The sequence below is a fragment of the Gossypium arboreum genome, chromosome 4 (assembly GCF_025698485.1).
Source record: "Gossypium arboreum isolate Shixiya-1 chromosome 4, ASM2569848v2, whole genome shotgun sequence".
NCBI classification, from domain to species: domain Eukaryota; kingdom Viridiplantae; phylum Streptophyta; class Magnoliopsida; order Malvales; family Malvaceae; genus Gossypium; species Gossypium arboreum.
This window is the reverse complement of record NC_069073.1, coordinates 22,982,190-23,006,623: the sequence shown is the minus strand read 5'-3', so window position 1 is coordinate 23,006,623 and position 24,434 is coordinate 22,982,190. Positions and strand designations below refer to the sequence as shown.

The following is a 24,434-nucleotide window of genomic DNA, read 5'->3' as shown; positions in this document are numbered from 1 at the left end:
ATGACCAGTGGACATGTTCAACTCCAATGGACTAGAGATTCCCTAATGAGCCACATTGTTGAGATTCTACGGTCGATTGGCGAACCATCCAGCAAACATATCTATTTTGTTAGGTTGGTTGCTAGAGCCTGAGGCTCTAGCCTGTTCAGACGAAAAATTAAAGGGGAATTTCTAGTTTTGGTGAGCAATTTTTCTTTGAAACTAAAGAAATCTAATGATTAGAAATTCATCCACGCTCACCGCACCAATTGTTGAGTAATTTTCTTTATCTTTCATTGAAGGAAACATTCAAGTATAAATACATATTATCACTATTCATAATTTAATTCCATTGTTCACGACTTGGCCCTACTATTCATAGGACTAACATTCTGAGCAGACCTTAGGCATGTTGAACACGTGACCCGTTCCAACTTGCGTGCTAGATCTTGCGGTTCTCTTCATGCGAACTCCTTGGGTACATGTGAGCTAAGACACGAGCTCCCCTGGCTATCCTTTCACTATGCATCTCGAGTGCATCCATCTGGTGGGACTTAGCCGTGTCGCGAGTAGGCGACTCGGATCTTATCTGGGTTTCGGGTAGGTGATTATTAGTGTATAACATGATTAAATCCACAACTTTTACTAAGTAACTAATAGAAAAATTTAACCTTAAATAGTTATTTCTGAGTTTTATGTCACAAGTTAGCCGGACACCAAATCAATGTAAAAATACATTTATTTTATAAAGCAAATTATATTATACTTATAAGGGTGTATTTGCCATTTCATATCTTTTGTATAATAAATAATAGAAATATAAATATAATTTGTACTCAGATATTTATAAATTTTTTTTATAAATATATGTATTAGGTAATTTTATTATACATTTACATTGTAGGTATGGATTTTAAAATTAAATCAATCTAATTTTCAATTTTGTTTTCATGAAATCAAAATCTTCGCGAGAATCACAGCCATGCTATCGGCATTAGTGGCGGTAATATATAAAATTAGTTACCTCGGGAATCAAACAAAATAGATTTTAACTAATCTTTAATTTGACACGTCGTCACTTCTGAACTCCAAGACGCAAGTGCCAACTGTATACTATGTTTTTTTAGATCCCCTCAAAAAAAAAAAAAAACCAAGAAACCTGACTAGATCCATAAAAAAGCATGGGAATCGACATATCGGAGCCATCGATTCTCAACAATGACAGCGGTGTCGAGTTGGAGCGAGTTCTAGAATAGAAAGAGCAGATAACGATAAGAGGGCTCGTGGTGAGTGCCTTGTTAGCAACTCTCTTTTGCATCATCACACACAAGCTAAATCTAACGGTTGGAATTATCCCTACATTGAACATCGACACTGGTTTGCTTGGATTCTTCTTCATAAAATCCTGGACCAGTTTCCTGTCTAAGTTAGGGTTTCAAGTTTCGCCTTTTACAAAACAAGAAAACACCGTCATTTAGACTTGTGTCGTCGTTTGTTACGGCTTCACTTTTAGTGGTAAATAAAACACTTTAAAAAAAAAGCTTACACTTTATACCACCTTTGATTGACCTTTGTTTAGTATTGTTTTGTGGTTTATGATATGACTAAAAACGTACTTAGCTTGTTTCTGTTTAGTTTGAAGCTTAATTTTGTTGTTAATTTTTCATTTTAAATGATTAAAAATAACTAATAGATTTGTTATTTAGTTAATTTTTAAGCTCATTAGAATTTGGTGTCATTGATTAATTGTATTGAGTGTCAAGATCATACTAGCAAGAAGAGATGAATAATGATTCTGACTTGCTTCATTAATGAAGTGAACTAAGTATTTTACACAGATGGTGAGTAACTGTTAACTAACTGATTAACTATCTGTTAACTACTACAATTCATAACTAACCCTTTTTAACTAACTTCTATTTAACTAGTTGTTACTCCTAACATGCTCCGTGCTAATTGACTTCCTCCCTAGAACTTCACTGTCATTAGGAATAATTTGAACTTGACTCCTAAATTTATGAAATAGTCCTACTGATAAGGGTTTTGTCAAGACATCTGTAGTCTGTTCTTGACTTGGAACATGCCCCACCTGAAACAATCCACTGGCAACTTTCTCTCACACAAAAAATAAATCCAACTCAATGTGTTTGAATTTCAAATGCATGACAGGATTTTCGGCTATCACACCACACCAATGCTTTGCCCTTAACAGGAGCTCCCAATTCAGAAAACAATGATTGAATCTAGGCTATTTTGGTAGTGACATGAGCAAGGCTTCGATATTCCACCTCAGCAGTAAACCTTGAGACCACCTGCTATTTCCTGGAACTCTAGGAAACTGGATTTCCTCCAAGAAAAATACAGTAACCTGAGGTTGATCGATGATCATCAGCATCTAAACCCCAACTAGCATTTGAAAAACCTTCAAGCAGAAACTTTGACCGCTGAGTAAACTTTATGCCATGATCCAAGGTCCCTCTCAAATATCGAAGGATTCGTTTTACAGCCTTAAAATGCAAATCCAACGGTTTGTGCATGAATTGACGAACCTTATTAACAGAGAATGCTATATCTGGCCTGGTAATTACGACATACCGTAAGACACCAACTATGCTTCTATACTCGTGTGCATTATCTACTGGAGTACCTTCATGAGCTGATAAATAACACGTTGTGACCATAGGTGTTGGCAATTTGTTGGACTTGTCCATAGAGGCCCTTGTTAGAAGATCGAGTATGTACTTCCTTTGACTAAGAAAAATCCCATCTGGAGTATAGCTGACCTCAATACCAAGAAAATAGCTCAACCTTCCCAAATCTTTTAACGAGAAATAAACATCAAGATCTTTGACAAACTGATCTATAGCTTGTGAGTTTGTCCCAGTGACAATAATGTTGTCGACGTACACAAGAACATAAATCAGTTGAGACCATGATTGATGAATAAAAAGAGAGTTGTCAACCTTCGAAATAGCAAACTGTGTAGCTTAAAAGAAATCTCGTAGCTTGTGGAACTAGGCCCGAGGTGCTTGCTTAAGACCATAGACAGTTTTCTTCAATCTGCAGACCAACTGTTGACCACTATACCCGTGTTGTTCAGATCCTGGTGGTTGTACCATGTATATTTCCTCCTGCAAGTCACCATTTAAGAAGGCGTTGTTAATGTCTACTTGCTTGAGTGTCCACCCCAAAAAAACTACTAGAGCCAGAACCACTCGAATGGTTGTTGGCTTAACGACAAGGCTAAAAGTTTCTTGAAAATCAATGACTGCCTCTTGAAGGTAGCCTTTGACGACCAGTCTGCCCTTGTATCGAGCCACCGAGCCATCAGCATGTCTTTTGACCTTAAAGATCCATTTATAGCCAACAACCCTACGATTTTCAGGTAAGGGTACCAAATCCCAGGTGTCATTCACGAGTAAAGCCTTGTACTCAGCCTGTGCAGCCGCTGTTCAAGAAAAGCTTTAATAATAAATGTAGGCTCCTTCTCTGTTAAGACTGAGGTGAATAGCTTAGGCTTGAAAATGCCATTTTTTTATCAGGTTTGTATTGGATGAGTACTCATATAAGGAACAGTCCTAGCAGAAAGAATAGGTTGAAGAGCAGGTTGATCAAAGGAATTGGCATGTGTATCTGCTGAACCAAAATGACCACCAAGAGATCATAGACCAGAAGAAGATTGAATGGGCCCTACCACAGGAGAGGATATAGGTTGTTCTAAACCTGAAGAATTTTGGGTTAAGGGGGCAGGAGCTACCACCAAGGGAATACAAGACTTGTGATGAGAAGACCTAATTGAATTAGAACAATAAGGTAAAAGGAAACCCTTTTTGAAAGGAAATTGTGATTCATCAAATGTGACATGACGAGAGACAAAGATACAGCCATTCGTATCAAGGTACTGGTAACCTTTCTGATTTAATGCTACTCCAATGAACACACACTGTTTGGACCAAAATTGAAGCTTGTGCTGCCGAAATGGCCGCAAGTAAGGATAACATGTGCATCCAAGTACCTTTAGGTGAGAATAGTCAGGGCAGACCTTGTAGAGCACCTCATAAGGGCTTTTGTAGAATAAGAGTATGGAGGCTATTCATCAAGTGAACCGCATGTACAAAGGCATAAGACTAGAACTCCAATGGTAAAGATGCCTGTGCAAGAAGTGTCAACCCCTTGTCAACTAGCTGTCGATGCTTCCTTTCAACCACCCCGTACTGCTCAGAAGTGTGGGGATAGGTGACCCAATGGTGAATACCAACTCGAGACAACTCCTTAGACCGAAATTCACCCCCATCAGTTTGAAGCATCTTGACAGAGCAACCAAATTGAACTCGAACCATATCATAAAAATGAAGAAAACACTTGAAAACTTCTAACTTTGATTGTATAAAGTACACCCAGGTATACCTGCCATGCATATCCACAAAGGAGACATAATAAACAAATCCATTGGACTTTAGATAAGTAGGGCCCAAATATCAGTTTCCACTAATTTAAAAGGCAACGAATACAAAGTTTTTGAAGGACTAAAAGGCAGCTTATGAGTTTTTCCTAAACGATAGGCTGAACAAATAATAGATAATTTTTTTGTGGGTAAAAGGAACATTACAACCACGCAAAACATCCACAAGTACACCAGTACATGAGTGGTCGAGTCTATTATGCCACAATACAGGAAAAGAAGTGAGCTGAGCTGTACATAGGATTGTCGAATTCGATTGTGAAAAAGCAACAGGTTTGTTAGAGTTCTAACTAGACATCAAACCTGTAGAGGCCATCATGCATGCGGCCCACTAGGAGGACTTTCCTTGTCTGAATATCCTTCACAAAGTAAAGCAATGGGTGAAACTCAAAATATATAGAATTATCACGTGCAAACTGACCAGCAGACAGAAAGTTCTTGCATACAGTAGAAACATGAAGCACATTTTTTAGGTGCAAAAGCCGAGAACCAGCCAACAAGCTAGAAGAGCCTACATTAGCAATCAAAACAGAGGCACCATTCCCCATGGAGACTTGCTTCATACCTGTATAAGGAGAAATAGTTGATAGGGTAGCCATAGCAGATGTGATATAATTAGTTACTCTAGAGTCTAAATACTAGGCCTGATCAGGACTAGCAGAGAGAGGCTGTCGAGGAGAGGAATGAGATGATGAGATGGAAGATGAGTAACATGGACTACAAGTGTGAGACATATGAGTGCAAGTAGGAACAGTAGGAGAACATCCCTGATCATTGAACTGATGGTAATTAATTGACATCGAGTGGTTCAAACCAACATCTAAAAAGGTCTCATCAAATCGGTGATAGCACATCTAAGCTGGGTGACCAATTTTGCCACATAACTAACATTGTGGCCTAGTCCGTGACCAACTCCAGCCACTGCCACAACCCCGTCCACGAGACCAACCATGTCTTTGCCCTCGGTGACCATGTTTGTACTTGTGTGAATAGCTGGAGCACTAGTGTGTTTTGAAATTTCTGAACTGTCTTGCTTCTGATGGGTCTCTAAATTGGCCTGGAAGGGAACCTCTGCCAGTGAGGCTAGTTGTCATGCCTCACAGTCAAGAAGCATTTATGTTAACAAATCAAGTGACTTAGGAGTGGCGGAGGAAACCACATGAACAAACTCATAATTGATCGAGAGACCAACTAATATAATACTCACTTGTTCTTGTTCTATAACCATACTGCCAACAGCGATGAGATTATCGCTCAAGCTCTTCACCTTAGCCAAATATTCTTTGACAGTAAGACCTATTTTCTTGGGAGAGTAGAGTGTATAACGCATGCTCGATAGCTTAACATTGGATCTGGCACCAAATATCCTTCTAATAACTGTCCAAATAACAAAGCTAGTCTTGGCTGACGTGAGATGGACCAAGACTTCATCTGTAACTGTTGAAAGCAACCAATAATCTAAGAACTTGTCCTGCTTTTTATGAATAAGAAATGCAGGATTATCAACATACTGACCTTTAGGTCCATGTAGGTGAGAGGGTGGAACAGAAACTGTGCCTAGCACAAACCCTTCAAGATCATATCCTTCAAGAATTAACAAGATCTGATGCTTCCATAACAAAAAATTGTGCTCCCCAGGTTTAATTGTATCATGCTTAGAGAAGTAATGAATGTTCTATAGAGTTATGTTGCTGGGTCCTTGAGAATGAACTGCTCCCTTAGTGTTAGACAAGTGGCGAGGTGTATCTCACGCAGGAATAGTTTCAGTCTCCATGAAAAAAAAAACTAACTACACCAAGAAAACCATAGCTCTTGATACCATGTCAAGATCATACCAGCAAGAAATGATGAATAACGATTCTAACTTGCTTCATTAATGAAGAGAACTAAGTGTTTTATACAGATGAGGAGTAACTGTTAACTAACTGATTACTATTAACTACTACAATTCATAACTAACCCTTTTTAACTAACTTTTGTTTAACTAGTTGTTACTCCTAACATTGAGGAAGCTTAATTTTAGTTTTTAAAATAAGTTGAATGACTCTGAGGTCATGCCTTTAATAGATCTATCTAATTGTTTTGCTAGGTGGATTTGGATCGTATCTGATCACAATGAATAAGAGAACATATAATCTTATCAGTGCTGATTACCCTGGGAACCGAGCGGAAGATAGTAAGAACCTAGGGTTAGGATGGATGACTGGTTTTCTCTTTGTTGTTAACTTCTTTGGGCTATTTAGTCTTACTCTGCTTTGTATAGTAGAACTTATTATATACTTCTTTTCCAATACAGTTTAGACTTTACATTGCATTTTTAGGTTGTAAAGACATGTTCTTGAATCTTTGATAAACTTAGCTCTATCCAGGTAAAAGTTTTCTGGATGTAATCCTGGTGTTGGTATTGACATTTCTTGTAATCAACCTTATTTTAAATCAACTAATGCCATATATTTTTACTTATTAGTAATTTTTCGTGATCTAATAAAAAAACCTAGTTTTTGAGGTGTAATAAATGTTCTGTATAGTGGCCAGCAAGCTCTTGGCGTTGTGACAAGATGCTTGTGTTATGTTGCATAAGAGCTTGGGGTGTAATCTCTAGCATCCTTCCCCTCTATCCTGATTATCCAAAAAAATATTATGTTTAGTGTTCTGGCTAATTTTTATAATGTCAGTGTATTTGCTAGAAGGTTTTCTCATACTATGTGATTGTTTTTTATAAGTTAGCCTTCTAATTCTGTCTCTTAACTTTTGTCAGGTAATGATCTTGGATTATAAATTTACATATCCAAGTGGAACGGCCACAGCCATGTTGATAAATAGTTTCCATACCAACACTGGTGCTGAGCTTGTAGGGTACTTATAAGATTCATTTTGCTCATAGTTTTTTAATAGGGTACATACAGATTCACTATTGTAGGACTTAATTGTCTAAGTTTAGTTGAAAGGAAAATGATTTTTTTGTTCAAGTTGCCAAACTAGATAATGAAGACTGGAAGGCCTATCGAATTCTGGCAACCATGCATTTACGACTTGAGTGAACTAACTGCTTAAATCATAAAGTTTTGTTCATAAATAACTAGAAAGAATAGTTTTGGCCTTTAGTAAACTAGTTTTTTCTTTCTCGGATTGTAAGCATGATTTTTTTGAGTTTGTTGCAGGAAGAAAGTTAAGTGCCTTGGAAAATATCTGAGCATAAGTTTAATTTGGAGCTACTTTAAGTGGTTTTTCAGTGGTATTGGAGATTCTTGCGGGTTTGATAATTTTTCTACATTTGGCTTAACGCTGTTCAAAAACTCGTAAGTTTCTCTCAAGTTAAATTTCCCATGCGAACTCTCTCTCTCTTACTTCCCTTGTTGAAAGAATGCCTATACGTTAATGAGAATATTTAATATTTCATGTTCAATATTGGCTGAAGGCAATAGAACCTGCACTACTGTTAACTAGAGGACACAAATGATGGTAACCAGAGGAAAATATTATTAACATGGTTGTTGATATTTCTATTAAATGATTTATGGATATTTTGATGTTTCATGCAGGTTCTATTTTGACTTTAGTCCAACCTATGTTGGTTGTGGTCTTATTTGCCCGCACATTGTAAACTGCTCTGTTCTTTTTGGTGCAATCATATCATGGGGTTTCCTCTGGCCCTTTATTTTTGCACGTGCTAGGGACTGGTATCCTTTTGGCCTGGAGGGCAATAATTTTAAAGGTCTTTACGGGTATAAGGTACAGTGAAAGAATTTGATGTTTTTAGTTCTGTTTCACAGTTGTATAAAGTCTTGATGTTTCTTTCCCTTGCACCTTGTAATGGCATAAATTCAATGTTATCGGAACAGTGGTTTCGTAACCACAAATCCGATTTAAAGAGAAATTTATTTCAATATTTTTGCTTGAAAATTTATATGATAGGAAAATCGTATGAAAATATTGATAGGAAAATTTTATCAATTTAGTGATTAGTTAGAAAAAGAAATTATTGAAGAAATTGGGTAAAATAAGGTATCGGGACCTCTATCTCGTAAAACCGAGTCAAAAATAATTTTATAAATAATTATGAAATGTTATTAATGTGGTATTAAAATTTCGTTAGGAAATTTTAATGTTTGGGTAGTCAATTAAATGAAAAGGACTGAATTGTAATAGGTGTAAAAGTTGCTAGAGTGATTAAATAGCTTATTAGTCTAATGAGAAAGGATATAAAAAGCAATTAGACCCAAAATTTATTTGGGCTGGACGGCAAGGGTATGAAATCAGCAGAAAAATTGATAAATTAAGGGTAAAATTGAAATATTGCAAAATTAACTAAATAAAACTAGGACTAAATAGGAAATATCTAGATTTTTCTTCATTTCTCTTCAATTTCAGCAGCTAAAAATGCCATAGGAGGGTTCTCTAAGCTGGTATTTCATAATTTTTGCACCAAGTGAGTTAATCCTTGCCTTTTTCTTGTAATTTTTGTGTTTCTAAGACTTTTACAAGTAGATCCTACTATTAAATTCATTAGTTTTTGATTTCATGGATGAAATTTAAAGTCACCATGGTTGAGTGCTGTAAGTTTATGATGAAATAGAATGAAATTAAAGCTTTAACTTGTTTATGAGATGATTTTATTAGGCAATTTCAATGGAAATTGATTTTTGGGACCTAATTGTGAAAATGTTTGGAATTAAAGTCTATTGCTGAAATTCTGATTCCTAAAGGTTGTAAACTAGTTTAAGGTGATAGAATCAAATGTTAATTGAGAAAAATCAGCTCAATTGAGAGGCTAATTGAGTAGGGACGAAATTATCATTTATTAAAAGCTTAGGGGAAAAATGGTAATAAACAGCTTGCACTAAAACAGTTTGGACAGCAGCAGTAGACTAACTTTGAAAAATCACCAAAAATTGTAGGAATAGAATTAGAAGATGAACAAAACATTGAATTAAAGCTTATTGAGTCTAGTTTCTCATAGAAGAAATATTGTAAGCAATGGATTTGTAAATTTTGAGATATAATGAATTTTGTGAGACAAGGTCAGAATGAATTCGGGTTCCCCTATTCTGACTTTGAAAAATTATAAAAAAATTGAATAAAAATAATTAGGAATTTAAATTTATATGTATAGAATTCTGAATGAGTCTATTTTAATAGAAACAAATAAGAACATCATTTGAATTCTGTATAAAGAGATAATTTATTTTAGTGAAGAAGGGTCAGAACTGTTAGACAACAGAACAGGGATGACTTTGAAGAATAAACTGTACTGATTGGCTAAACCAAAAATTCTGAAAATTTTATGATAAAAATATATATGAGTCTAGTTTCAGGGAAAATTAACGGATCTTAATTTGGAGTTCCGTAGCTCAAGTTATAAATAATTTAGTGACTATGACTCAAGTAGACAGCTTTGAATGAACTATAAATAATAGTTGAATTATAGAGAATGTTGCATATGAACATGAAATGTATTAAATTGATAATTAAATTTATTTATTTAGATCCAGAAGATTCAAATACGAAGCTAGATCGAGGAAAGGAAAAAGTTCGGGATTAATAGATTTTTACTGTTTACAAACAAGTATCAAGGTAAGTTCATGTAACTTGAATTATATTCTTAAATGCTTGAGATTGTATGTTATTTATGTGAATATGATTTGAATGTTCATTGTATGAAAATTAATAAAACATTGATATATTTGATAAAATGGGAAGAAATCCCGTTTGAATGAAAGGAAAATTCGATGGATCTCTGAAAAGGAATTGACGGTAAAAAGGATCTAGCCCGGACGGGTGATCCTATCCTGATATAGCCCTCCCGAAGAATATGTGTAAAATGGATTTAGCCCGGACGGGTAATCCGAATTAGGTCTAATTTAGCTTTGGTAGTAATTCGGATCCAAGCTCATTAGAGTAATTGTTGTTGCAGGGGATTTAGCCTGGACTGGTAATCCCGACAATACTCTATGAGTTTATATTGCAGGGGATTTAGCCTGGACTGGTAATCCCGCTACAAGGTTGAGGTTCGCGGGAGTGTGCTCTCTGAAATGGAAATGTGCGCACATGAATATGAATTGACAGACCCGGAATTGTACACTAAAAGTGTACATCTGAAAAATCCATCGAAAATCCGATAAATTTAACGGGATAAATATGGAAAAATAACAAGGAAATGGAAATCATGGTATTGACGAGCTCATCAATCATAGTATATATTATTGATACATGGAAATTATTGTACTAAGTTGAATGTTGAGTTTGTGCATATTAGGGTAATAATGCATTGAATGGATATATGGATGTTTATTGTATTGTATTGAAAATATTAGGTAAGTATAATTCTTGTTACATGAGCTTACTAAGCAAAAAGTGCTTACCCCGTTTCCTTTTTCCCTGTTTTGTAGTGTTAAGAGCTCGGAGGTCGGATTTGGTCGGAGACACATCACACTGTCAACCTCAGGATTTCGGTATATAAAGAAACTTTATTTTGGAAATCAATGGCATGTATAAGCTAACAAAGTAAATGTTAACGTGAAATGAATGTAAAGTTAGCCATTAGTATGGTTAACAAACACAGTTATAGATATGTGATGACGTTATCTTATATAAATGCATGAATCTATCATGAAAATATGTTGAATTGAAAAAAAAATTAATTCGTAAACTCCGGTAATGCCTCGTACCCTATTCCGGCAATGAATACGGGTAGGGGTATTACATTTATTGGTATCAGAGCTACGGTTTAGCCGGTTCTAAGACCGATGTAGCAAATACGGGATTAGCTATACATGCCATTTAAATTATTATTGATAGTGTGATATCTCCTAACCATTTAAAATGTGTTTTTCTTATAGTAATGTCATCCGACCGAGCTCAATCTGAGGAAGCTGGGAGTCATGCTCCGGCTTCAGTACAAAGAGAAGAAACTAGCGAGAAGGCCCGAGACGGAGGGTCGAGGGAGGAGGCAAAACAACCTTCTTTCAAATGATGAATGAATGGTTTAATCAATACTTAAGAACTAACCCTGTAGTGCAGCAAGTTCAAGCTCCCCCTCCTGCTCCTTCACCGATTCCCGAGATCCCACAAGGTACAGGTACTGAATCTGTCAAAAAAGGAAAAGCTCCAGTAGATAAAATTCGAAAATATAGGGCCGAAGAATTTCGAGCAGCAGTTGATGATGATTCCGAACGGGCTGAATTCTGGTTAGAAAATACTACTCGGGTTCTGGAAGAATTATCTTGTACACCAGAAGAATGTCTGAAATGTGCCGTCTCACTGCTAAAAGATACAGCTTACCATTGGTGGAATACTAAAGCTTCAATTGTTCCGAAAGAAGAAATTATATGGGAATTCTTTCGAATCGAGTTCGAAAAAAAATATATCACCAGAGGTTCCTTGACCGAAAAGAAAAGAATTTCTTGAGTGAAACAGGCAATAGATCAATATCTGAATATGAAAGAGAATTTGTTCGATTGAGTAAATATGCTCGAGAATGGGTACAATGGAAGTTGAAATGTGCAAACGATTCAAGAAGGGTTGAATGAAGACATTAAGTTCTTGATCGAATTCTTGAAATTCGAGAGTTTGCTACATTGGCGAGAGAGCTTATAAAGCGTAAGAATTGAGCAAAGAAAAGAAACAGTGAGAGGAAGCTCGAATTTTAGTAAAAGACCGATGGGAAAATCCCGTTTTACGCTTCAAAGAAATTGAAGAAATATCGGATCGTTCTACTTGACCATTGGGTATTTGGGCAAAGAACGAGGTTCTCAACGCACTAATCCAAGGCCTTCTACTCCATCGATGACCGGTGTTGGCGGTGTTGGCACTCCTAAACCGAGATGCCAGTACTGTAATAAAGCTCATTTTGTTGAATGCCGATTTAATAGTGGGGCTTGTTACCGATGTGGTTCTTTTGACCATTTCCTCAGAGATTGTCCAGAAAGGGTTGAAAAAGAAGTTGAACATATATCGAAGCCAAGTAATCTAGTTTCGAGGCGACCACCTCGACCATCCGGTAATGTCGGTGGTAGTCGAGGAGCTACAAAAGATACTATAGGCAGGCCTGAGGTACGAGCACCTGCTAGGACATATGCCATTCGTGCCAGAGAAGATGCTTCAGCACCCGATGTTATTACTGGTACATTTTCTTTACTTGATACTGATATTACTGCATTGATTGATCTTGGTTCTACGTATTCATATATATGTGTTAAACTTGCAATTGTTAAAAATTTATCAGTTGAACCTACTGAATTTGTGGTTAAAGTCTCGAACCCCCTGGGCCAGTCTGTGTTAGTGGATAAAATTTGTAAAAATTGTCCACTGATGGTAAGAGGTTATTGTTTCCCGGCTGATTTGATGTTACTGCCATTTGATAAATTTGACGTGATATTGGGTATGGATTGGTTAACCCAGCATGATGCGGTAGTAAATTGTAAACAAAAATATATTGTGTTAAAATGTCAGAATAGTAAGTTGCTCTGGGTTAAATCGATCGAGACGGAGGGTTATCGATATGATTTCATAATGGCGACAGCAGGTATGTCAAAAGGGTATGATGCTTACTTGGCTTATGTACTCGACACCAAGGTATCTCGAGTCAAAGATACGAGCGATTCGATGGTATGTGAATTTTTGATGTGTTTCGGAAGAATTACCAAGATTGCCACCGAGAAGAGAAGTGGAATTTTCTATAGATTTGATTCCGAACTACTCCGATCTCCATAGCTCCGCATCTTGGATGGCTCCTATAGAATTAAAAGAGTTAAAGACACAATTGCAAGAGCTTGTTGACGGGGGTTTTGTTCGACCGAGTCATTCACCTTAGGGTGCTCCGGTTACATTTGTGAAAAAGAAAGATGGGTCTTTGAGATTGTGTATCGACTACCAGACTTAATAAAGTAACCATAAAGAATAAGTACCGTTACCCGGATTGATGATTTATTTGATCACCGAAAGGTGCTACTATGTTTTCAAAGATTGATCTTCGATCGAGTTATTATCGATTCGGGTAAAGGAGTCGATATGCCAAAAACAGCCTTTAGAACCGTGTACGGGCATTATGAGTTTCTAGTTATACCGTTTGGGCTAACTAATGCACTGCAGATTCATGGATTTGATGAATCGGATATTCGACCGTGCTTAGACAGATTTGTAGTAGTATTCATTGATGATATTTTGGTTTATTCTCGGATGAAGAAGAACATGCGAACATTTGAGAATTGTGTTGCAAATTCTACGAGAGAAGCAGTTGTATGCTAAATTCAGTAAATGTGAATTTTGGCTTCGAGAAGTGGGTTTTCTTGGACACATTGTATATGCCGAAGGCATCAGGGTAGATCCAAATAAAATCTCAACTATTGTCAATTGGAGTCCACCGAAGAATGTATCTGAAGTTAGAAGTTTCTTGGGTTTAGCTGGTTATTATCGGAGATTTGTACAGGGATTCTCTATGATAGCTTCTCCAATGACTCGATTATTGCAGAAAGATGTAAAGTTCGAGTGGACTGATGAATGTCAACAAAGTTTCAACCGATTGAAAGACCTATTAACGAAAGCAATTATATTAGTGCAGCCTGAACCGGGTAAGGAATTTGTTATTTACAGTGATGCCTCATTAAATGGTTTAGGTTGTGTTTTGATGCAAGAAGGTAAAGTAATAGCCTATGCTTCAAGACAACTTAAACCACATGAAGGAAATTACCCAGTACATGATCTTGAATTAGCTGCTATTGTATTTATACCAAGATATGGCGGCATTACTTGTACGGTGAAATGTCATATTTATACTTGATCATAAAAGCTTGAAATATTTGATGACACAGAAAGATTTGAATTTGAGACAGCGCAGGTGGCTTGAACTGATAAAGGACTATGATTTGATTATTGATTACCATCCGGGTAAGGCTAATGTTGTAGCTGATGCTTTGAGCGAAATCTCTGTTTGCTTTACGAGCTATGAATACCCGGTTATCATTGACTGATGATGGTTCAATCCTAGCTGAATTGAGAGCTAAACCGACATTTTTACAGCAAATATGTGAAGCTCAGAAGAATGAAGAGAAGTTACAGGATAAGCGGACACAGTGTGAGTCGGTAATGATTACGAATTTGATTGGTTCGATGATTGTTTATTATTCGTAGGTAGGGTATGTGTACCTCGAATTGAGCTTATCTGAAAGATTCTACGCGAGGCCCACAGTAGTACTATGTCGTACATCCGGGAGTAATAAAATGTATAATGATCTGAAAAAGATGTCTTGGTGGTCGGAATGAAACGTGACATCTCCGAGTTTGCATCAAGGTGTTTAATATGTCAACAAGTTAAAGCTGAACATCAGGTACCTTCGGGGTTACTTCAGCCAATTACTATACCGGAATGGAAATGGGAAAGAATCACTATGGATTTTGTATCGGGGCTACCTTTGTCTCCGAGGAAAAAGATGCTATTTGGGTGATTGCGACCGATTGACAAAGTCACTCACTTTATTCCTAATGCGTATGGATTATTCTTTAGATAAACTAGCTGAACTGTACATATCTGAGATTGTCAGGTTACATGGAGTGCCTGTCTCCATTATATCAGATAGAGATCCCCGATTTACGTCTCGTTTTTAGGACAAATTGCAAGAAGCCTTGGGTACTCAATTGTATTTCAGCACTGCATTTCATCCTCAGACAGATGGTCAATCTGAGCGTGTAATTCAAGTATTGGAAGATATGCTCCAATGTTGTATACTAGAGTTTGAAGGTAATTGGGAGAGGTTTACCTTTGATTGAATTTGCTTACAATAACAGTTATCAGTCTAGTATTAAAATGGCTCCGTATGAAGCTTTGTATGGTAGAAAATGTAGAACACCGTTATATTGGACAGAGCTCAGTGAAAGGAAGATACATGGGGTTGATTTGATCCGGGAAACAGAAGAAAAAGTAAAGGTTATTCGAGATAGTCTAAAAGTAGCTTCCGATCGTCAAAAATCATATGCCAACCTTAAGCGAAAAGAGATTGAATTTCAAGTCAGTGACAAGGTATTTCTGAAAGTGTCTCCTTGGAAGAAAGTTCTTGATTCGATCGAAAGGGTAAATTGAGTCCAAGATTTATCGGCCCTATGAAATCAAAGAAAGAATTGGACCGGTAAACATCGATTGGCATTACCACGGAACTTGATAGAATCCATAATGTTTTTCATGTATCTATGTTACGACGATATCGATCAGATCCTTCACATGTTATTTCTCCGACAGAAGTAGAGATTCAACCGGATATGACTTACAGTGAAGAATCGGAGACAAAAGAGCTTAGAAATAAAAAGATAAATTTGGTGAAAGTATTGTGGCAAAAGCACGGGATTGAGGAAGCAACATGGGAACCGGAGGAGGCAATGAGGAAACAATACCCAAACCTCTTTACTGGTAAGATTTTCGAGGACGAAAATCCTTAAAAGGGGGGGAGAGTTGTAATGGCGTAAATTCAATGTTATCGGAACAGTGGTTTCGTAACCACAAATTCGATTTAAAGAGAAATTTATTTCAATATTTTTGCTTGAAAATTTATATGATAGGAAAATCGTATGAAAATATTGATAGGAAAATTTTATCAATTTAGTGATTAGTTAGAAAAAGAAATTATTGAAGAAATTGGGTAAAATAAGGTATCGGGACCTCTATCTCGTAAAACCGAGTCAAAAATAATTTTATAAATAATTATGAAATGTTATTAATGTGGTATTAAAATTTCGTTAGGAAATTTTAATGTTTGGGTAGTCAATTAAATGAAAAGGACTGAATTGTAATAGGTGTAAAAGTTGCTAGAGTGATTAAATAGCTTATTAGTCTAATGAGAAAGGATATAAAAAGCAATTAGACCCAAAATTTATTTGGGCTGGACGGCAAGGGTATGAAATCAGCAGAAAAATTGATAAATTAAGGGTAAAATTGAAATATTGCAAAATTAACTAAATAAAACTAGGACTAAATAGGAAATATCTAGATTTTTCTTCATTTCTCTTCAATTTCAGCAGCTAAAAATGCCATAGGAGGGTTCTCTAAGCTGGTATTTCATAATTTTGCACCAAGTGAGTTAATCCTTGCCTTTTCTTGTAATTTTGTGTTTCTAAGACTTTTACAAGTAGATCCTACTATTAAATTCATTAGTTTTTGATTTCATGGATGAAATTTAAAGTCACCATGGTTGAGTGCTGTAAGTTTATGATGAAATAGAATGAAATTAAAGCTTTAACTTGTTTATGAGATGATTTTATTAGGCAATTTCAATGGAAATTGATTTTTGGGACCTAATTGTGAAAATGTTTGGAATTAAAGTCTATTGCTGAAATTCTGATTCCTAAAGGTTGTAAACTAGTTTAAGGTGATAGAATCAAATGTTAATTGAGAAAAATCAGCTCAATTGAGAGGCTAATTGAGTAGGGACGAAATTATCATTTATTAAAAGCTTAGGGAAAAATGGTAATAAACACTTGCACTAAAACAGTTTGGACAGCAGCAGTAGACTAACTTTGAAAAATCACCAAAATTGTAGGAATAGAATTAGAAGATGAACAAAACATTGAATTAAAGCTTATTGAGTCTAGTTTCTCATAGAAGAAATATTGTAAGCAATGGATTTGTAAATTTTGAGATATAATGAATTTTGTGAGACAAGGTCAGAATGAATTCGGGTTCCCCTGTTCTGACTTTGAAAAATTATAAAAAAATTGAATAAAAATAATTAGGAATTTAAATTTATATGTATAGAATTCTGAATGAGTCTATTTTTAATAGAAACAAATAAGAACATCATTTGAATTCTGTATAAAGAGATAATTTATTTTTAGTGAAGAAGGGTCAGAACTGTTAGACAACAGAACAGGGATGACTTTGAAGAATAAACTGTACTGATTGGCTAAACCAAAAATTCTGAAAATTTTATGATAAAAATATATATGAGTCTAGTTTCAGGGAAAATTAACGGATCTTAATTTGGAGTTCCGTAGCTCAAGTTATAAATAATTTAGTGACTATGACTCAAGTAGACAGCTTTGAATGAACTATAAATAATAGTTGAATTATAGAGAATGTTGCATATGAACATGAAATGTATTAAATTGATAATTAAATTTATTTATTTAGATCCAGAAGATTCAAATCTGAAGCTAGATCGAGGAAAGGAAAAAGTTCGGGATTAATAGATTTTTACTGTTTACAAACAAGTATCAAGGTAAGTTCATGTAACTTGAATTATATTCTTAAATGCTTGAGATTGTATGTTATTTATGTGAATATGATTTGAATGTTCATTGTATGAAAATTAATAAAACATTGATATATTTGATAAAATGGGAAGAAATCCGTTTGAATGAAAGGAAAATTCGATGGATCTCGAAAAGGAATTGACGGTAAAAGGATCTAGCCGGACGGGTGATCCTATCTGATATAGCCCTCCAGAAGAATATGTGTAAAATGGATTTAGCCGGACGGGTAATCCAATTAGGTCTCAATTTAGCTTTGGACTGTAATTCAGATCCAAGCTCATTAGAGTAATTGTTGTTGCAGGATTTAGCTTTGGTGGTAATCCCGACAATACTCTATGAGTTTATATTGCGAGATTTAGCTCGACCGGTAATCCCGCTTACAAGGTTGAGGTTCATGAGTGTGCTCTCTGAAATGGAAATGTCGCACATGAATATGAATTGACAGACCGAATTGTACACTAAAAGTGTACATCTGAAAAATCCATCGAAAATCCGATAAATTTAACGGATAAATATGGAAAAATAACAAGGAAATGGAAATCATGGTATTGACGAGCTCATCAATCATAGTATATATTATTGATACATGGAAATTATTGTACTAAGTTGAATGTTGAGTTTGTGCATATTAGGGTAATAATGCATTGAATGGATATATGGATGTTTATTGTATTGTATTGAAAATATTAGGTAAGTATAATTCTTGTTACATGAGCTTACTAAGCACAAAGTGCTTACCCGCTTCCTTTTTCCTGTTTTGTAGTGTTAAGAGCTCGGAGGTCGGATTTGGTGGAGACACATCACATTTATCAACCTCGGGATTTCGGTATATAAAGAAACTTTATTTTGGAAATCAATGGCATGTATAAGCTAACAAAGTAAATGTTAACGTGAAATGAATGTAAAGTTAGCCATTAGTATGGTTAACAAACCTGGTTATAGATATGTGATGACGTTATCTTATATAAATGCATGAATCTATCATGAAAATATGTTGAATTGAAAAAAAAATTAATTCGTAAACTCCGGTAATGCCTCGTACCTTATTCCGGCAATGAATACGGGTAGGGGTATTACACACCTTCTTGATAATTTTCCATCTCTAACCCTAACTGAAATGTTCTCTTCTCTCGCTCTTGTGTAAAATGAAATTTCTTGGTTATCATGTGGTCGCATGTTTTCATAGCTATTTCTCTTATCCTTGGAGATGGCCTTTACAACTTGATTAAGATAATATACATAACTACAAAGGAAATGAGAAATAAAAGCACCAAGCAGAGCAAACTTCCCATTGCTCAAGAGGTTATAGGTAAGGATACCCTTGTTAGCCAGATGCTTGCATGCATTGTTTTGCAGTTTATGTATCTGTTTTGTTTCAATGGCTTTCATACTCACTACTGAGTGGCTTCTACTAAATGAATTTATCAGTGAAACATTGTAGTTCTTGGTGAAAACTCATTAATGGATGCATGATATAGTGCCTCTATTCAAATATTAAATCCACCTTGTCGAAAACTCTTAAAATTTGTCACACTTCTAGGAAAAAGTGTTTATTGCATGCATCTTTTTTCTAGCTGTCACACATTTTTTTCCATTGAAGGTTAATTGAAATATTGTTTTGTTTCCACAGATGATGAGAGTTTTAACGGACTAGATGATATATTTCTCAAAGACATTATACCTACTTGGTTTGCGGCTGCTGGATATGTGGCATTGGCCGCCATATCAACAATCACTATTCCAATCATCTTTCCACCCCTCAAGTGGTATATGGTTCTTGTTTCATACATTCTTGCCCCTACCCTTGCCTTTTGCAACTCTTATGGAACTAGACTTACAGACTGGAACTTGTCTTCCACTTATGGAAAGATTGGTCTTTTCATTATAGCTTCATTAGTAGGAAGTGATGGTGGAGACATGGCTGGTTTGGCAGCCTGTGGGGTTAAGATGTCCATTGTCTCCACAGTAGCTAAATTAATACAAGATTTCAAGACTGGTTACTTCACTCTATCATCAGCCAAGTCTATGTTTGTGAGCTAGTTAGTAAGAACAACCATGGGTGTGTCATTGCACCACTCACATTCTGGTTGTTTTGGACTGCTTTTGAAGTCAGAGCACCAGATAGTCCATACAAAGTGCCTTATACTGTGATATACAAAGAAATGGCAATTCTTGGTATTGAAGGCTTTTCAGAGCTGCCCAAGCTGTTTGGCTTTATGTTGTGGATTCTTCGTGGGTGCTTTGCTTGTAAACCTACTAAGGGATGTGACTTCCAAGAAAATTTCACAATTTATTCCTATTCCAATGGCTATGGCCGTTCTACTCTATATTGGAGATTACTTTACAATTGACATGTTTGTTGGAACAGTAATATTGTTTATATAGGAATGAATCAACCGGAAGGATGCAGAGGATTATGCAGGTGCCATCGCTTCAGGTTTAATTTATGGTGATGGTATATGGACAATACCATCAGCTATCCTCTCAATATTCAGGATCAGTCCACCTATCTACATGCACTTCAGGCCTTCAATGAGTAGTTAATGAGGAAATGTACAGGCTATGTTGTAAGTTGTAATTGTGTGTAAAAGTAAATTGTATGTATAAAGTGGAAGGTTTCTTGGCTTGTTTACATATGTCTGTTGTCTATATATTTACAGACATGGAGATTAAGAGAACAATATGTCTAAGATTTTCAGGTAGTTATATTTTGTTTTAGATTTAATAGAAATGTGTATCTCTTTGTGATCCTATATATAGTGTATCATGAAAATTGATGACTTGTCAGAGTTGGCAGGAACTAAATAAATCAAATAGTGGTAGCAACTTGAAAGGATATGTTTAGAGGAAGCATAAGTCAATAGATTCTTGGCTAAGCTAAGCTAGGCTATGCTAGCCATCTTTCACATGAATTAATATGAGCCATTGGCTTGTTTTATGCAGCTTTTATAAGTATGAGAACGGATATTATAGTGGTGATTATGCGTTATACTGGTTGCACATGGCACAAAATGGATGGAGTTAGAATTCTACACAAAATAAAATGGAAAAAGAAAAATTGTGATCGTTGTTCCTAGTAAGCTGCAAGGATAAAAGAGGTGGAACAAGTCAATGGATTCTGACTAAAGTTTTTTGGGATTCTGAGATAATACTGAATATAGCTTTACAATTCTGGTTTAAACTCTCACGACATAATGTAGTGGGTTGAGTTGAGTCGAGTCACATCTACCAAATAGGAAGTTTGAAGGGGTGAACATTGTGAAGAATTTAATTATTGTTGGTGGAAGAATGTGATTGAAACTTTTAGGTACTAGACATTTGGTGTCTTTTACTAGCATCATCACCTTCCTTCCTAGAATAATTGTAAAGAAGGAAGTAGCTATATCATATTCATAGTTATAAATGATCTTTTCTTGCATTGAGTTAGCTAAAGCCGCCTTGTGTTGGGTTTCTGACAACAGCAAAAGATGATAACAATATAGAGAACAAAAGAGGAAGAAACAAAGAACAATTTACTTTCTCACAAACGTGCAGCACAGAAGCAATCTGCTTTACAAAACTGATATGCTTGCTCATTCAATATGAAAACAATACATTTATAGTCAAAATACATAACCAAATATTCAACTAACCTCACTAATTAGCATTGGGATTATTAAAACATTGCTTGTACACATGGATAAGGTGACTTATTAGCTCAATCACCTTATCAAAACATCAACATCAAAGTTCATTCTCAACCAAACTAAATTACATTGTAACTAAAACAGAAAATATGTTACTACAACATGCATAAATGCTACAGCATGCATACAAGCTGTATGCACTCAACAAACTCATCATAGTAGCATACACTTTAACAAAAACATAACAGCAACATGGTTGGCCATTTTCAACACTCTTCTTTGGCCTTTATGCTACAAATACCAATCATTCATCAAGTTTTTTTGAGCTTGGCAGTCCCAAAATGCCTTTCAAGTTGACCCTACTCAAGAAATTCATCTTCAACCTTGGCCTCATTCTCAACCAAATCTGATTTGCACACTTGACTATCCCAGCCTTTTATGCTAAAGATTTTTTCATCAAATAGAGTCTTCTCCTCCTTCATAGCCTTAGTTGGAAACTTGCCTTCAAATACATCTTGCCTTGTTCCTTTGTTAATTACAGTCCTATTTCTTCTTGCACATACTCCATCCTACTGTGGAGTGTCTCCATGCACATATTCCATCATCTCCTTCAGCTTATCCCAAGCTTGTTTGGGAGTCTCACAGGGGTGAGCTGCTACTATCTTTTTTACAAGCAGCCCTCAAAGATGACAGGCTTTAACAGATTCTTGTCTTTCTTAACAAGTAGCAGAAGTAAAAACAAGCCCTCAAAAACTTGGGCTCATGATACCATTTGTTGTGTTTTTGACAACAGCAAAAGAAGAGAACAAGACAGAGAACAAAGGATGAAGAAACAAAGAACAATTTACTTGCTCACAAACGTGCAACAAGAAAGCAATCTGCTTTACACAACTGATATGCTTGCTCATTCAATATGAAAACAATACATTAATAGTCAAAATAAATTACCAAATATTCAACTAATCCCACTAATTAGCATTGGGACTATTAAAACATTGCTTGTACACATGGATAACCTGACATATTAGCTCAATCATCCCATCATAACATCAACATCAAAGTTCATTCTCAACCAAACTAAATTACATTGCAACTAAAATAGAAAATATGTTGCTGCACTACACAAATGTTGCAGCATGCATACAAGCTGTATACACTCAACAAAATCATCTTAGTAGCATACACTTTAACAAAAACATAACAGCAGCATAATTGGCCATTTTCAATACATTGTTTAATTTTCTTCCCAAACCTGTAATTCAGCCTTAGGCATTTTACAAAACCATGCTGTGTTTATATTTGGTAAACGCCAACTACAAACATCATGAGCTTTAGCTAAAAAAAAACCCAGAAATTAAATGCTTTACTTAAGCTTATTAAAAATGAAAGTGTTTATATGGTTAAGTCTTTGCTTTTATAAAGCTTCAGCAAGAATTTTAGGATGTTTGTGTTTCCTTCTTTTCCTTTTATCATGAATCATAATTAAACATGAGAATAACTTTTCTTTCTTTTTTTTAATTGAATTACCTGCTGCTTCAATTCAGTTTTATATGATGTGTTTATTTTTTGTAACACCCCAAACTTGGCCTAAATGTTATGGCCAAATCTAGAGATGTCACATGAGAGTGTTCTTTTAAAGATGCATTGACCTAAAATGGTCCCAATTATTAATTTTACTTAGTTAGAGAAAACATGTTTTAATTGATTTGATTTAAGAAAGCTTTTGAAAACCCAATAAATTTTTGGGAATTGTTTCGCGTACGAAAACATTAACTTTTAGGAAAACCGAGTTTAGTCTAAAATTCCATAAATAATTTAAAAATCCAAATAAAGTCCATAAAGTCCCAAATTACATCAACCAACCCAGAACATAATTAAAAAGAAATGAATACCAGAACTGAATTAAAACAGTCTAAATATGTGTGGCCACTGTCGAGTTCTCCGCTGCACCAAACCGTCAAGTCTAGGGATTACCTATACAGATTAAACAGAAAAAGGTGAGTTTTCACAAACTCAGTGTGTAATCACAATATCAGAAATCAGGCATACATCCAAATATTAGATAACTCAGGCCTGAACCCCTTATGGAAATGGTGTGAACCTTAGTCCACTCAGATACAAAATCAAATACGAATGAGCCTTAGCTGATCATAAATATATCATGCATAACATAGCAGAATAATAGAGTCCTACTCACTAGCCTCTACGCACCAACTCCATCCAACCCTACACACTATGTGGGGATAAAATCAAACCACCCATCCCTACACACCATGTTGTACTGAAATGCGACACATAATCAGATAATTGCAGCTGTGCTGCCAGATATCAAGCTTAGGAGCCTTTCAAAATACTTCCTCTATATAAAATAACCTAACCCCGATGCAATGCAGCATACAATACATGCCGTGCAAATATTCAATTAACAGATCATACATGCAAATCGGTCTACATGTTAAGAGTAACATGCTAGAGCATATATCACATAGTTAGATCACGTAATCAGGGGTCAAGTAACTTTTATCGACCCTACAGAAGGTCTCAGTCAACTTGGGCGACCCGAGCAACCTTTCAGAGTGTTTTAGAAAATTGGGATCACACGCTCATGTGGCCTACCCGTGTGGCCCACACGACTCAAATTGGCCTTGGCCGTGTGACCCAGAATTCCACATGCTCGTGTGGTGTACACTGTGGGCCCACACAGCCCAAATTGGATCCACACGGCTTGGCCCAGAATTTCACATGGCTGTGTGGTATACCTGTATGGGCCCACACGGCCCCACTGCTTGAGCCCGTGTCTCGTACACGGCCTTACCGGCCATCACATGGCCGTGTCATGCACTCGTGTCTTGCGCGCACAGCCTAGGTCGGTGACCACACGCCTGTGTGGTATCGACATATTCATTTTTTGGCTTTCATCAAATCTCATTTTCTAAGCAATTGAGTGCACACCTGGTATCAATTTTGATGTCTAAAAACTCTCAAGCACTCCAAGTCGACTCACTACAGAACAGAACGAAGAGAGCCTTAAACCCCATAATACTCACACTCGCGATATACACAAAATATATGGAATAAAAGTAAAAAGGTAGGGAAACTTCAAGGGAAAATTGACAGCAAATTGGGGAAGA

The 24,434-nt window shown here is 36.0% G+C and overlaps 1 pseudogene; it reads left to right on the top strand.

The window, feature by feature from the left end:
- The first annotated feature begins 1,160 nt into the window (after window positions 1-1,160).
- On the top strand, window positions 1,161-20,221 carry LOC108478928 (probable metal-nicotianamine transporter YSL6; annotated as a pseudogene).
- The last annotated feature ends 4,213 nt before the right edge of the window (window positions 20,222-24,434 follow it).